General features: G+C 41.6%; 1 pseudogene; it reads right to left on the bottom strand.

Annotated features, from left to right (window-relative positions):
- Positions 1 to 143: 143 nt before the first annotated feature.
- On the bottom strand, positions 144 to 16,336 carry LOC130428621 (NACHT, LRR and PYD domains-containing protein 3-like; annotated as a pseudogene).
- Positions 16,337 to 16,352: the final 16 nt, after the last annotated feature.

Here is a 16,352-nt window from a genome sequence, read left to right on the forward strand (position 1 = left end):
AAACCCGGAAAAAAATAGCCTATTACTCATTGACTTATTGTCCAGGCGAACGTCATAAGTAGACCTCATACAACAGTATAAAACAATAAACAAGACATGCCACCTTTAATGCGAATAATATGCTTTATAATATTTCAGAAAATTCAAAGTTTGAGATCTTTCCGATGTGAGGTATTTGACCTCTCAGATGAATCCAGAGCAGCACGACCTTCATCTGTGATTCCACAAAATATCAAACTGTAGAGAATAACAACACACAATTCAGTTCATACACACAGATCAGATTCTCTGGAAAACTTCACTGATTGTTTCATTCATCTCTTATTGCCTATTTCTCATAAACAAATAATTTTATCAATATTTCGTTATTTTATTTATTTGTTTAGCAGTCATGTATTCAAAGGGATTATGAGACATCAAACTAACACAGCAAGAAACAGTTTAAACGTACAGAACCTAGTAACTGCGTTTACACTCAGACAAACTTACCTCAGTGTCTCAAGTTTACAGAGAGTTCTCCAGTACAGTAGAGATCATTTTCATTCCTGAATCTCCAAATTTATTCCAAGACAAATCCAGATGTTTCAGGTGTGAGGAGTTTGATCTCAGAGCTGAAGACAGAGCAAGACAACCTTCATCTGTGATATTACAACATCTCAACCTGTAGAGAACAGAGACACACACGGTTCACTTTGGCTCAGTCGCGGACGCATGTTTTTTTATTATAAGATTCAATGTCATTAGTGGAGAAGAATGTTTATTTTATCTGACACCAGTTTCTCCAGTTTACAGTGAGGATTTCCCAGTACATCACAGATCAGCTTCACTCCTGAATCTCGTAGATTATTATTATTAGACAGATCTAAATGTCTAAGATGTTAGGGCTTTGATGTCAGAGATGAAGACAGAGCAGCACAACCTTCATCTGTGATGTTACACTGACTCAACCTGTAAAGACACACAGTCGGTTTTCACACAGATCAAATCTACAGTGAGCTGAACTAACAGTGCTTTACTTATACAACAGTAAATAAAATGTGCTTCTCTTATAAACATGACAGTCTTTTCTCTTGAGATCTGTTTCTGAAAAACCTTAACTTTTTACCCATTATATTTCATTTTCTGTTTTATCTATGTATAAAAAGGTTACTTTCAGGATTCGGTAAAGTGTCTCAATAATATCAACTTCACATTACTGCTTAAATTGAGGTGTTATAATCTAGACTCACTATAAGATATATTCTATTTTTATTTGTTTTTGAGAGTTCATGATCTTACTTCAGTTTCTCTAGTTTACAGAGAGGATTCTCCAGTACAGTAGAGATCAGCTTCAGCTCTGAATCTCCTACATTATTATTAGACAGATCCAGATATGTCAGGTGTGAGGGATTTGATCTGAAAGATGAAGACAGAGCAACACAACCTTCAGCTGCGATCTTACAACGCTCCAATCTGCAGTGAATAATGACACACTTCACTCTCTCGGTTTCAGACACATATTCTACTGTAGATCAGCTCATTAAAAGTTGAATAACTTACACCTCAAACATAACTGTGGTCAGAAATTACATTGCTGAGTATAACCAACTATATAAATGGACACCTGACTGAATTTGCCTATTGTTTTTGCTATTTTACGAGGTTTTTCGAGTTATGCATTTTGGCTGTGGGTTTACAGGAAAACTGTATTTTAAGGGACTGAAAACTTTATCAAAGTGCAAGTTTTGAAAACGACACCGTTCTCCTATCCATGTGAACCCCGAAAACGCAAGAATTAGAAAACGATGACATCACACGCATGTGTATTAAGTGTTCAGTCTGTTGGCATGCGCGAGTATTCCCCAAACAATGATGGCGGCCGCCATGCTGTATGTTTGTGCATGTGACACACTTTTTATCATTTCTCCAGCAAAAAGATGTTAACTTACTGTGGGGACATTTCCACGCCTCGGCGAAACGTGATTGGTTGCTTTATCTGTCACTCATATGGCCTATTGGGTGGGCTTGGCCAAAGAAAGTGCCGATAAGTTCCTTGCCGATAAGGTCTGGCTATGCGAGACTACTGCACCAATACAACCAGCGGTGACATATTATTTATATACACACTGCTATATACACACATACACACGAAAAAGTGTATTAAAAGCGCTTTTGGATAAAAACAGTGTATGTGGATGTGCGCAGGCGTGTAGGGTTTCTTTATGGCGTAACAGCGCCATCCACTGGCCTGGCATGCATTATACATCAGGGTTTTTCGGGTTCCCGGATCCATATAAATGCAGAATGTTTTGATAAGGAAAAACTTTTACGTTTTCATCGTGTAAATGTACTCTCAATCTGCATTAATTGTTTACATGTGCACTTGTCTATAGATGTTGCTTGTGTCCATCACATCCAATGCATGTGTGTACCAAAGAGCTAAATGTCATTGCAGAGGTGTTACATTCTGATCTATTCCACAAATCTACATACTTTCCTCTGGAAACAATTTATTTGCCTTTCTAATATTTCATCTTAACTGAGAGAACCCAAATAACACTGAGGATTATCCAGTACAGTAGAGATCAGTTTCACTCTTGAATCTCCTAGTTTATTCTCAGACAAATCCAGATCTCTCAGTTGTGAGGGGTTTGATCTCAGAGCTGAAGACAGAGCAACATAATCTTCATCTTTGACAGAACAATGACTCAACCAGTGGAGAACAGACACACACTTCCCTTAATGAAGACACAAATCAGCTCAATAAAAACACTATTACTGCAATCAGCAAGTTTGTGACAAAGCAGCCAAAACATGAAAGAGGGAAGTATGCCTGAATGTCATTCACTTAATTGTTATGATATTGTTTTTGAAATGTGCTGGAGAAATGAGAAAACCGAGAAGCAACAGAGAGGATTGAGAAACATATTAAGACAAGCACATCAACGAACATCAGCGCTCCAACACATACAGTATCCTCTTTTATTTACACATTTATTCACAATCTGTTCACCTTTTAAATTTTTCATTCATTTTCTCGTATCTGAGTGACGTCAGTTCACAGTGAGGATTCTCCAGTCCACCTGAAAGCAGGTCCAAACTTGTCTCTTCAAAATGAATCTTATACAGATTGAGTTCTCTCAGCCGTGAGGGGTTTGATATCAGAGCTGAAATCAGATCAACACAACTTTCATTTTTGATAGAACAATGACTTAACCTGCAAAGAGGTAAATGAAAAACATGCAGAGTTATTGAGTTCTTGTTGAAGAACAACACAGTGCTTTAACTCCACACAGTCTCTGCCTTGATATCTTGGTAAGAATGGTTTCTCTCAAATAAGAATGGTAAAATATAATAATTACACTAAATATATTGTGACGAGCGGGTCGTCAGCACCTGGTCCCAATCAAGCTCATCCATTATAAACCCAGGAAGAAGAGGAAAAGGTGAGTTTGCTCTCAGTTCTATGTCTGGTTGACTAACGTGTTGTTGTGGTTTATTGACAGAGACCAGTAACTGACGACCCCAGGATCTTTACACTGGAAACCAAAGAGATTGGACACACTGCACCACGAGGTACGAGCACCCCCACAGCTACCACGAAGCACCTCAGAGTTATTTTCCCCATTTGTATTTCTCACCGTGTGGCACTGTGTTGTGTGCTCATTAAATCACCCTCCGGGGCTTAATTTTGGAATATCTGTGTCTGTGTCTTGTTCAGCCTGTCACAATATTAATATGTTAAAACTCATTGTTGTTACTTACTGGATTTTTGGGGATTCTTTAATCACAGGCTGCAGTTTCAAAAGAACTTCATATACTTTGTTTTCTCTTCCAATAAATTGATTTAGAACAAGTTCACACGAATGATGCTCAGACGCCAGCAACACAAAAACTAAAGCTGACCACTGAGAAGAGGAACATTTTGAGTGTCCAACTGATCCAGATTTCACATCTGGTTGAATCTCCTCCACCAGTGAATCATCATCCAGTTCATTCAGACAGTGAAACAGATTGATGAATTTCTCTGGAGACAGATTCTTCTCAATCTTCTGTTTAATGTACTCAACAGTTTCTGTTTTCTTGTAGGAGCATCTTCTCATCTGTAAGAGAGTCTGAATGGACTCCAGTGAGAGACCCAGAAGAAACCCCAGGAAAAGATCCAGATGTCCATTTTTACTCTGCAAAGCTTCTTCTACGGCTCTCTGATGAAACTCAGATAATAAAATCTGATCTGATGATTTAGGTTTCACTAATTCCATTTTTTTTGAAAAAACAACCAGGTTCAGGTTCAACAAGTTCAGATTCAAACACATTTGAGTTGTTGATTGTAAATGAGACGTGAGCATAAAGAGATGCCAGATGTTCCTGGACGCTCAGATGAAGAAAGCAGTAAACTTTCCCCTGATACAAGCCAAACTCCTCTCTGAACATCTGAGTGCACAATTCTGAGTACACTGATGCTTCTGCTACACCAATGCCACACACTCTAAGGTCTTTATCATAGAAGATAGAGTCACGCATCAGTTCACTACCTGCACGCGCGTGGCACTAGGGCACGGTTTCCGGTTCCTGATTGCATCGCTGCCGGCGGCTAGTTTGTATCCTCTGACACTTGCTTCACCTCACATTTGTTCTTGGTCTTATTATTAGTGTATTTTACTATCGTTACATATCACTGTCGTTGCCGAATTATTTATAACTTTATATTTTAAACCTATATTCATTGAAACGTAACGCCGCTAGCATATTAGCGTGTTAGCTTGCCTTCTGTTTACATTGTGGAATATCATCTCCCCCTATTTGTCCAGTGTGCTAACTGTTTCTCTTTTTAAGTGTATATACTAAGACTCATCAAGCAACCTTGGTAAGTTAGGATTGCACTTCATACCCGGTGAGTTATGGCTTCTATTCCTATTGTTGTTACTTGCACCTCATGTCATATGTTTAGTTTAGCCTTCTCTGTCAGCGGCGAGGGTTTTACATGTGATAAATGCAGGGAAGTAGTTAGGCTGACGGAGAAGATTTTAGAATTAGAGTCTCGCATCCAATCTTTATTTGAGGATAGTAAGAGTGTAAGAACCGTAGAAAACACTTCGGATGCGAGCAATGTTAGCGCACACAGCTCGGTTCCGGTTGAAAATCCCCTGCAGCTGGGAAACTTTGTGACGGTGAGACGGCATAGTCGCAGGACAAAACATCACTCAACCGTTCCGATTAAAGTCTCGAACAGGTTTGCCCCGCTCAGTGACGCACCGACTGAGAAACCTGCTGAAAGTGCCCTAGTGATCGGTGATTCTATTGTCCGGAACGTTAACATAGAGACACCAGCCACAATAGTCAAATGTTTACCGGGAGCCAGAGCGCCTGACATCAAGTCAAACTTAAATGTGCTGGCTAAGGCTAATCGTAAATACAGTAAGATTGTTATTCATGTCGGCACAAATGATGTTAGACTCCGTCAATCGGAGATCACTAAAGATAATATTAAAGAGGTGTGTGAGCTCGCAAAAACGATGTCAGACACTGTAATATTCTCTGGCCCCCTTACTGCTTACCGTGGTGATGAGATTTATAGCAGATTATCATCACTAAATGGCTGGTTGTCTGAGTGGTGCCTGCAGAATAATATAGATTTTATAAATAACTGGAAGAGTTTTGAGGGCAGACCTGACCTGTTTAAACGAGATGGTCTCCATCCCTCCTGGGATGGGGTTTCCCTCCTCTCTAGAAATTTGGCACACAGTCTTAATAATGCTAAAGTCTGACTACCTAGGGCCCAGGTCAGGAAGGAGACAGAATGGCTTAACCAACTGTCTGCTTGCCGTCTCGCGTTACAGAATACACAAAATATACAACATGTAATAATCCCTTCTTACAAACAACATAAAATAGAGACTGTGTCTGTCCCCCGGATTAGCATACATAAGATATTGCGTAAACCTCTTGAAAGTAATTTAATAAACGTTAAACAAATCAAACATGAACAAAATACAGATAATCAGCTGTTACGACTCGGATTGCTTAATATTAGATCTCTCTCAAATAAAGCACTTTTTGTTAACGATTTGATAACCGATCATAAAATAGACATGCTTTGTTTGACAGAAACATGGCTAAAGCCAGATGATTTTATTACTCTAAATGAATCCGTTCCCCATGATTATTACTATAAACACGAGCCTCGTCTAAAAGGTAGAGGGGGAGGTGTCGCTGCACTTTACAAGAATTCTTTTATTACCTCTCAGAAGTCTAATTTTAAATACAATTCTTTTGAAGTCATGGTACTTCACGTATCGACACCTAATACTAAGGACAAAACATTTTTAAAATTTATTCTAGCTATTGTATATAGGCCTCCAGGGCACCACACAGATTTTATTAAAGATTTTGGTGGGTTCTTATCAGAACTAGTACTGGCCGCAGATAGAGTCCTTGTCGTTGGTGACTTTAATATCCATGTAGACAATGATACAGATGCCTTGGGACTGGCTTTCAAAGACACTCTTAACTCCATGGGCGTTAGTCAACATGTGTCAGGACCCACTCACCTTCGTAATCATACTTTAGATTTAATACTTTCTTATGGTATAAATGTGGACGATGTTAAAATCGTTCAGCAGAGTGAAGATATTTCGGATCATTATCTGATATTATGTTTGCTTCAATGGCCTACGGCTGCAAATCAAACTCCTTGTTACAAATATGGTAGAACGATTACTTCAACTACCAAAGATGCGTTTCTCGATAATCTGCCTGAATTGTCTAAAATATCCAGCATGAGTAATAACGTTGACGATTTTGACACTACTATTGAAAATTTTAACTCTACTTTCTCGGAAATATTAGACACAGTTGCTCCTCTGCGTTTAAAGAAAATTAAAAATAGCAGCCCAACACCGTGGTATAATGAACACACTCAGACTCTAAAAAAAGCATCCCGTAAAATGGAGCGCAACTTTAAGAAAACGAATTTAGAGGTATTTCGTATAGCATGGAAGGATAGTACTCGAAATTACAGGAATGCAATAAAAACGTCTAGATCCGCCTACTTTTCAACACTAATAGAGGAAAACCATCACAACCCTAGGTTCTTATTTAACACCGTGGCTAAATTAACAAAAAATAAGTCGTCATCGACGTCAGATTCTGATTATCAGCATAACAGTGATGAATTTATGAACTACTTCACAAGTAAAATCCAAGATATAAGAGAAAAAATTATAACAATGCAACCTGTAGTGAAATCCGCTGAACAAACTAACTACAGCACCCCTAAGGAGAAATTGCAATTATTTTCTACAGTAGATCACGATGAACTGTCTAAAATCATTAAATCATCTAAATCATCAACATGCATGCTAGACCCTATACCTACAAAACTACTGAAAGAAATGCTCCCCGAAATTATAGATCCTCTTCTTAGTATTATTAACTCATCTCTGACATTAGGACATGTGCCTAAAGCATTTAAGGTGGCTGTTATAAGGCCTCTTTTAAAAAAAACCAAACTCGACCCCAAAGAACTAGGGAATTACAGGCCTATATCGAATTTATCTTTTATATCTAAAGTTCTGGAAAAAGTAGTTTCAACTCAATTATGCTCCTTCCTCCAAAGGAATGACATTAATGATGAATTCCAGTCTGGATTTCGAGCATGTCACAGTACAGAGACTGCTTTGATCAGAGTTACAAATGATCTGCTTTTAGCGTCTGACCGTGGCTGTATTTCGTTATTGGTGCTGCTAGACCTCAGTGCTGCATTTGACACCATTGACCACAGCATACTTCTACATAGACTCGAAAATTACGTCGGCATTAACGGAATAGCATTGAAATGGTTTAAGTCTTATTTATCCGACCGTTTTCAATTTGTAGCAATAAACAATGAGGTGTCCCGCAAATCACAAGTCCAGTACGGTGTACCACAGGGCTCAGTCTTGGGACCCCTGCTCTTCGCATTATACATGCTACCTCTAGGAGATATAATAAAGCGACACGGAATTAGCTTTCACTGTTATGCTGATGATACTCAACTTTATATTTCCTCGATGCCTCATGAAACCCAGCAGTTTCATCGAATAAAGGATTGCATAGTTGACTTAAAAATGTGGATGAGTAACAATTTTTTACTACTAAACTCGGACAAAACAGAAGTGTTACTTACTGGACCGAAAACTGCTATGCGTAACAACCAAGAATACTGCTTAACGATTGACGGATGCTCCATAAAATCCTCGTCATCAGCTAAGAATCTTGGCGTTGTATTTGACAGTACTCTCTCATTTGAAAGCCATGTCGCAAACACCTGTAAAATTGCATTTTTCCATCTTAAGAATATATCTAAATTACGACATATGCTGTCACTGTCAGATGCAGAGAAATTAATTCATGCATTCATGACATCAAGACTAGATTACTGTAATGCACTTCTAGGTGGTTGCCCTGCGGGCCTATTACAAAAACTGCAACTGGTTCAAAACGCGGCAGCTCGAGTTCTTACACGTACAAAAAAGTATGAGCATATAACCCCGGTTCTGTCAACCTTGCACTGGTTACCTATAAAGCATCGCATTAACTTTAAGATCTTGCTTATTACCTATAAAGCCCTACATGGTCTAGCGCCGCAGTATTTGAATGAACTTCTATTGTATTACAGACCACCACGTACATTACGTTCTAAGGGGTCCTGTCAGTTGGTAATACCTAGAATTTCAAAATCAAGTGCAGGTGGTAGATCCTTTTCTTATCTAGCGCCTAAACTTTGGAATATTCTTCCCTGCACGGTCCGGGAGGCAGACACACTCTGTCAGTTTAAATCTAGACTAAAGACTCATCTTTTTAATCTTGCATACACTACACCTCCATAATATTAATCCTCAGAGGATTTAGGCTGCATTATTTAGATCAACCGGAACCAGGAACACATCCAACAACAAATGATGTACTTGTTGCATCAAAGAGTGCAGAACAGTACTCTACTCTCAGCCAGTCTTGTCTCTTTGTTCCAAGGTTACCGCAGGATGCAGTTCATGCCCAGACCTGATGGCAGAGCTGAGAATGGGAAGCGGTGACCTGACAAGTGCTAAGAGGATAGAGCTGGATAAAGGACGCGACAACTTTGTTTTTTTCTACAACATTTCAAATGCTATTAGATTGTTAATGATAATCTTTAATTTTTATATTTTTATTAAGCCTTGTTGTGCAAGCACTGATGAGCTTGTGCAGAGGCAGCAGCTTTTGCCAGAGGGGAACTGGAATCCCCTGGTTGGGCCTGGGTTCCCCTGAGGTTTTTTTTCTCGATGGGAGTTTTGGGTTCCTCACCACCGTTTGCATATTGTTTTGCACTATCTGCCTGGCCGGGGGGCTGCTTTAGAATTCATACTTGTATTAAATGTGTCTCATGTACAGCTGCTTTGTAACAATGAAAATTGTAAAAAGCGCTATATAAATAAAGTTGAGTTGAGTTGAGTTGAGAAGATCACATCGCCTTTCACAAGCTGCTCAACAGCCAGTTTGGCTCATTTGAAGATCATGTCTTCAACATTCTTCACTATCTTCTCATAGTTCTTCTGATGTTTGACGTTTGTCTGAATGATCAGGAAGTGTACATACAAGCAGAGAGTGAGAGTCATAGGGATCTCTCCTTCACTCTCTGCTTCACTGAACATTCTCTCTAGAACAGTGGCTGAAATCCAGCAGAAAACTGGATGACTCCTGGATGACTTCAGGTGTGAGATGATTCTGTTGTTCAGACTCTCATCACTGGTTCTCTTGCTGAAGTATTCCTCCTTCTGTTTGTCAGTGAAGCCTCGTACCTCTGTGACTCGATCAACATACTCAGAGGCGATGATCTGGAGGTGATCTGGTCTGGAGGTGATCCAGATGAGAGCAGAGGGAAGCAGATTCCCCGCCATGAGGTTTGTCAGGATCACGTCCACTGAGGCTGATTCACTGACATCAAACAACCTCACAATGCTGTGAAAATCCAGAGACACACGACACTCATCCAAACCATCAAAGATGAAACAACACTTTATATTCACCGCTCGAGATTTCCATTTCTTTTGTCTCTGGGAAGAAAAGATGAAGAAGATGTAAAAGACTGAGTGTTTGGTTCTTCATCAGATTGATCTCTCTAAAAGGAAATGGAAATATGAGGTGGACGTCCTGATTCTCTTTCCCTTCAGCCCAGTCCAGAATGAACTTCTGCACAGAGACTGTTTTTCCAATGCCAGCGACTCCCTTTGTCAGCACACTTCTGATGGGTTTGTCTTGTGCAGGTAAAGCTTTAAAGATGTCATTGCATTTGATTGGTGTGTCCTCTGTTGCTGTTCTCCTGGATTGTGTCTCAATCTGTCTCACCTCATGTTCAGTACTGATCTCTCCACTTTCACTCTCTGTGATGTAGAGCTCTGTGTAGATCTCATTCAGCAGTGTTGGGTTTCTCTGCGGTGATGTTCCCTCATACAAACACTCAAACTTCTTCCTCAGATGTGATTTGAGTGTGATTTGCACTCTAGCACGCTGACTGGAATAACTGCAAACAGATTATGACATAAATTAAAGAAGTAAATGTATTAAGTTATAAAAATCCTACCGTAATGTTTTGAGATCAGAACTCTCAAGTGTGTTTATAAAGGAATATAAACCATCTGAGAAGACAACTACTGTGTGGGGCTAAGGCATGCGACAGGAGAACACGTGGCGCAAAGTAACAACAGAGGCTATGTGCTTCCCCACAAACACAGAACAAGCACAAAAGACATGAAACTCTCACCACCCTGTCCACAGAATTAGAAAACTCCTGACAAGAAGGACAGGATCATGACCTGATCCATTTCTGTCAATAATAAATTACGATTATAGAATCAACTGGATTATCTGGATTTATTGTGCTTTAATGGACACGCCATCCTGAACCATCCCTTTATCCTAAATATATTTCACATGATCCTTCGACCCGGATAGGCTGCTAGGATGGATAAAGAGGATGTTGTTAAACCAAAATGGACATTGAGACCTCCTACATGGCATCAAGATTACCAGTTTACTCAACCAAGTGCATCGGTTGATCAATGGACTTATCTCTTCAGATGCGGCACAGTGTCTGATTGATCATCCAGTAATACATTTGATCAGGTAAGGAGCATTAAAGTGTGCCTAAGTAAGCAAATAAGTTAGAGGAGGCTCTGTTGTATCGTGAATAAATCATGTCTGAAGGGCTTTTCCCGCTTCGCGTGGTGCCTGCTACCCCTTCTTTGCTTTCTCATGAAGTAAGATCATTACTGGCCATCCTTCCGCTGGAATAAATAGTCCCTGGCCGACTGTAGCAACAAAATGTTTCTTCACATACGTTTACATTGCTGTTGATTGGTACACAATCCATATCGATGGTTGCATAGGTTTAGCTGTCCTTTTTTGTGAATAAAACTAAGCTATTGACCACACCTTTTAAAATGCTGGAAATAAACGTTATAAAATAGAAAGTGTAGAGAGACATAGGCCTACTTTGAAACTTCTAGCAACGGTCACATTTACAGTCTGATCTGAAGTTCTGTAATCTGTACAGATCTGCCTTGTATGTAATCTTTACATGTTTATATATGTCATTTCTACATGTTCATGAATACTCATGTATTAATTTTTGCACGGATTATCTATAATTAATATTCTTTAGATATTAAATTATTTTAAATACATCCTTTTATATACTGTAAATGTGACCTGCTAAGAAATTTATGTATTCTTTGCCTTAAGGCAAGAAAAAACTAAAGTATTTAAAAAAGAGGTCAATAGAAGTTCACATTTATTCTCTTTATTTTTTGAGATTGAGGGGGGTTTCAAAAGGACTGGACGTCAGATTAAAACTTTCCCCTGACAGACTGTATTAGGTGGAATTCAGGAATCGATTTGTAACCCCACATTTCTTTTTGCATGAGGTGGCTTTGCAAAACATGTCCTTTTACTGCATCAAAACGTTTTGCAACTTTTGAAGCATTTAGACTCAAGTACTGCAGCAGTACACGAAACCAGTCAGTTCCCTGTGTATACCTAGACTGTCCTTGTTGTTTTGGCACCTGGAATGCCCTGTACTCCCATTTGTCCAGAAATCATAGTAATTCTTTGGACTCAGGGCAGATCCTGTCTTTTAGATGTAGTGTTTGCGATTTAGGCCATTATCATTCAGAAAAGCAATTCTTCGAGCAACTGTGTGGACGTTTGAGAAAGTACGAAACTGTGACCTGCGTTTTTAAGGATTTTGATTAATAAACAAATATATATTCAACTTTTGCATCACACAAAACTCGTAAGCACACTCATCATTTACAAGAACATTTCAAACCATCAATCCTTCAGAAATACCCATGTCAAACCCCTGCTGATGATGATGACGCTGATGTTTATGGAAGTAATTTATGTGAGCCTGCTGTCGAAGAAGATTTAGCGAAAGTTATCAACAATAAATTGGGTCACCTTTTTCTTAGATTGAAAAATATTTTTTATGTCTCTAGTAAATGCGTTAGTGAAATTGTCCGTCCCTCCATCCATTTTCTTCCGCTTATCTGGGGCCGGGTCGTGGGGGCAGCAGTCTAAGCAGGGATGCCCAGACTTCCCTCTCCCTAGACACTTGCTCCAGCTCTTCCGGGGGGACACCGAGGCGTTCCCAGGCCAGCCGGGAGACATAGTCCCTCCAGCGTGTCCTAGGTCTTCTCCCGGTGGGACATGCCCGGAACACCTTCCCGGGAAGGCGTCCAGGGGGCATCCGGAAAAGATGCCCGAGCCACCTCAGCTGGCCCCTCTCGATGTGGAGGAGCAGCGGACATAATCTGAGCTCCGCCCGAGTGACCGAGCTTCTCACCCTATCTCTAAGGGATCGCCCGGCCACCCTGCGGAGAAAGCTCATTTCGGCCGCCTGTATCCGGGATCTTGTCCTTTCGGTCATGACCCACAGCTTATGACCATAGGTGAGAGTAGGAACGTAGATTGACCGGAAAATCGAGAGCTTCGCCTTGCGGCTCAGCTCCTTCTTCAACACGACAGACCGGTACAGCGACTGCATTACTGCAGAAGCTGCACCGATCCGTCTGTCAATCTCCCGTTCCATCCTTCCCTCACTCGTGACCAAGACCCCCAGATACTTGAACTCCTCCACTTGAGGCAGGAACTCTCCACCTACCTGAAGTGAGCAAGCCACCCTTTTCCGACTGAGAACCATGGCCTCAGATTTGGAGGTGCTGATTCTCATCCCAGCCGCTTCACACTCGGCTGAAAACCTTCCCAGTGAATGCTGAAGGTCCTGGTCTGATGGGGCAAGCACGATGACATCATCCGCAAAGAGCAGAGATGAAATCGTGTGGTCCCCAAACCCGACCCCCTCCGGCCCCTGGCTGCGCCTAGAAATTCTGTCTATAAAAATGATGAACAGAACCGGTGACAAAGGGCAGCCCTGCCGGAGTCCAACAATGCACCGGGAACAAGTCTGACTTACTGCCGGCAATGCGAACCAAGCTCCTGCTCCGGTCAAACAGGGACCGGATAGCCCTTAGCAAGGGGTCCCGAATCCCATACTCTAGGAGCACCCTCCACAAGATGCCACGAGGGACACAGTCGAATGCCTTCTCCAAATCCACAAAACACATGTGGATTGGTTGGGCAAACTCCCATGCACCCTCCAGCACCCTGGAGAGGGTTTTGAGCTGGTCCAGTGTTCCACGACCGGGACGAAAACCACACTGTTCCTCCTGAATCCGAGGTTCTAACATCGGCCAGATTCTCCTCTCCAGTACCCTGGCATAGACCTTTCCCGGGGAGGCTGAGAAGTGTGATCCACCGATAGTTGGAGCACACCCTCTGGTCCCCCTTCTTAAAACGAGGGACCACCCCCCCATTCTGCCAGTCCAAAGGCACTGTCCCCGACCGCCACGCGGTGCTGCAGAGGCGTGTCAGCCAAGACAGCCTCACAACATCCAGAGACTTGAGGTACTCAGGGTGGATCTCATCCACCCCCGGAGCCCTCTCACCTAGGAGTTTCTTGACTACCTCGGCGACCTCAGCCCGGGTGATGGAAGAATCCGCCTCCGAGCCCTCAGCCTCGACTTCCTCAATGGAAGACGTGACAGTGGGATTGAGGAGATCCTCGAAGTATTCCTTCCACCGCCCGATGATATCCCCGGTCGAGGTCAACAGCTGCCAACCTCCATTGTAAACAGCTTTGGCAGGGCACTGCTTCCCCTTCCTGAGGTGCCGGACGGCTCCTCCCAGGCCCGAGTTTTAGCCTCCCCAACCACCTGGGCTGCAGTCCGCTTGGCCTGTCGGTACCCGTCAGCTGCCTCGGGAGTTCCACAAGCCAGCCAGGCCCGATAGGACTCCTTCTTCAGCTTGACGGCATCCCTTAATTTCCGGTGTCCACCACCGGGTTCGGGGATTACCGCCTCGACAGGCACCGGAGACCTTACGGCCACAGCTCCGAGTGGCCGCGTTGACAATAAAGGTGGAGAACATGGTCCACTCAGACTCAATATCTCCAGACTCCCTCGGGATCTGGTCGAAGCTCTGCCGGAGGTGGAAGTTGAAGATCTCTCTGACAGGGGATTCGGCCAAACGTTCCCAACAGACCCTCACAGTACGTTTGGGTCTGCCGAGTCTGTCCAGCTTCCTCCCCCGCCATCGGATCCAACTCACCACCAGGTGGTGATCAGTTGACAGCTCCGCCCCTCTCTTCACCCGAGTGTCCAAGACATACGGCGGGAGGTCAGATGAACTGTGCTGCAGTTAGAAAGCATCTCTTTAGGCAGAGCTTGAACACAAATAAGCACAGGACCGTGTAAAAGCATATCAGCTAAGGTTAGTCCAAATAGTCTTGACTACATAGCGTGTATTAATTCCCGACCCGAACTCCAAATGGCACATGAATAATTATTCCACCATCAAATATTAGTGGTTTACCTGACGGTTGATGGTTTTGACACCATTCCGCCAAACGATGGTTCATGACAGAGAAATAAAACTTTTAGCTCATGGAAAAGTAATCACACATGTACTTGACATGGATGAGTTGGTGACAGAATTCTCTAAAATGAGAGGAAGTTATAATGCTGTGAACATTATCGTAATATGAATAGATATTTTTATGTTTCCATCAAATTTAAAGTTACTAAATTTTAAAATGTAAAATAAATATAAATGTAAAAATACATACATAAGAATATAAAATAAAAATGTAATACAATATTTATACTATAGACGTAAGAATAATTCAAAGGTCATACAAGAACAAAGTTGTGTCAAACATCATATACAAATCCAACCTCTAAAAATCAGCCTCACACATACTTCAGTAGTTTACAGAAAGTAGCAATACTCAAGTTCCGATGCTAAAAACATTTGAGAACCAATTGAAGCAAGCTTCATCATCTAAAACTAAACACAAGCAACAAATGCTTTCAAAGATCTCATTCACAGAAACACATATATTAAGGACCTCTGTTCTGATAACACACCCAGTAACAAGAAGCATTAGTTGAAACAGCAACAAAATCATATTTTATATAAAGTTACAATGCATCCACATTGAAGAAACAGGCTCTTAGTGTTAAGAGTAAAACATGTGAAGAGGTCAGTTTGTGAAAATGATTTCCATGGAAGACATGAACTTGTCTCACACTCAGATAAATCTCCAATGAAACCTCTGGTATAAAACCTGATAGTTTTCCTCTAGCGAGTCATTTCTGTAGCGTTCAACTCTAACACGCTCTTCAGACGTCTGTACACAGCACAAAATTTCTCATGACATCACTGACCCTGTGTTTAGTCTGCAGGAAGTTTTTGAGCATCTATGGAAAATCTGGATGTGATGAATCCGCTTTCGACCCTGAGCCTGCCGGACGGCCCTTCTGCAGAACTCCATCAGGGGCAGGGTTTCGGCTGTGGGGTCAAGTTAGGCTCAAAGAACAGGATATCAGATATCCACCAAGACACATTCTCAAATCTTAAAGGGAAAGTTCACCCCAATGTGGTTCAAAACTTGTAGTTGACTGATTTCAATGAAACACAAAAGAAGATATTTTGCGAAATGTCCATAAAAGTCAATAAAGAGATACCAACATTCACATATAAATATATTTTGGGAAAGAAAAGAAAACAGGGAAAGCAACACAAAACTGAACAACTACAGTGTGAGATTTTAATAATGTGAGATATACGCATGGTCCACTCCGTTGATGTAGGTCATGGTGACCCCGCAGTGACCCCACACGGCACTGACAATGAGGTTCAGCCTCTTTTCTTTCATCCCACGAAACGCCAGGCCCAAGTAATTCCCATCAGCGCAGAACCCGAGCCTTCCCTCGTCCATGTCCAACACCACCAGA

Source organism: Triplophysa dalaica, chromosome 9, assembly GCF_015846415.1.
Source record: "Triplophysa dalaica isolate WHDGS20190420 chromosome 9, ASM1584641v1, whole genome shotgun sequence".
Taxonomy (NCBI): Eukaryota; Metazoa; Chordata; class Actinopteri; order Cypriniformes; family Nemacheilidae; genus Triplophysa; species Triplophysa dalaica.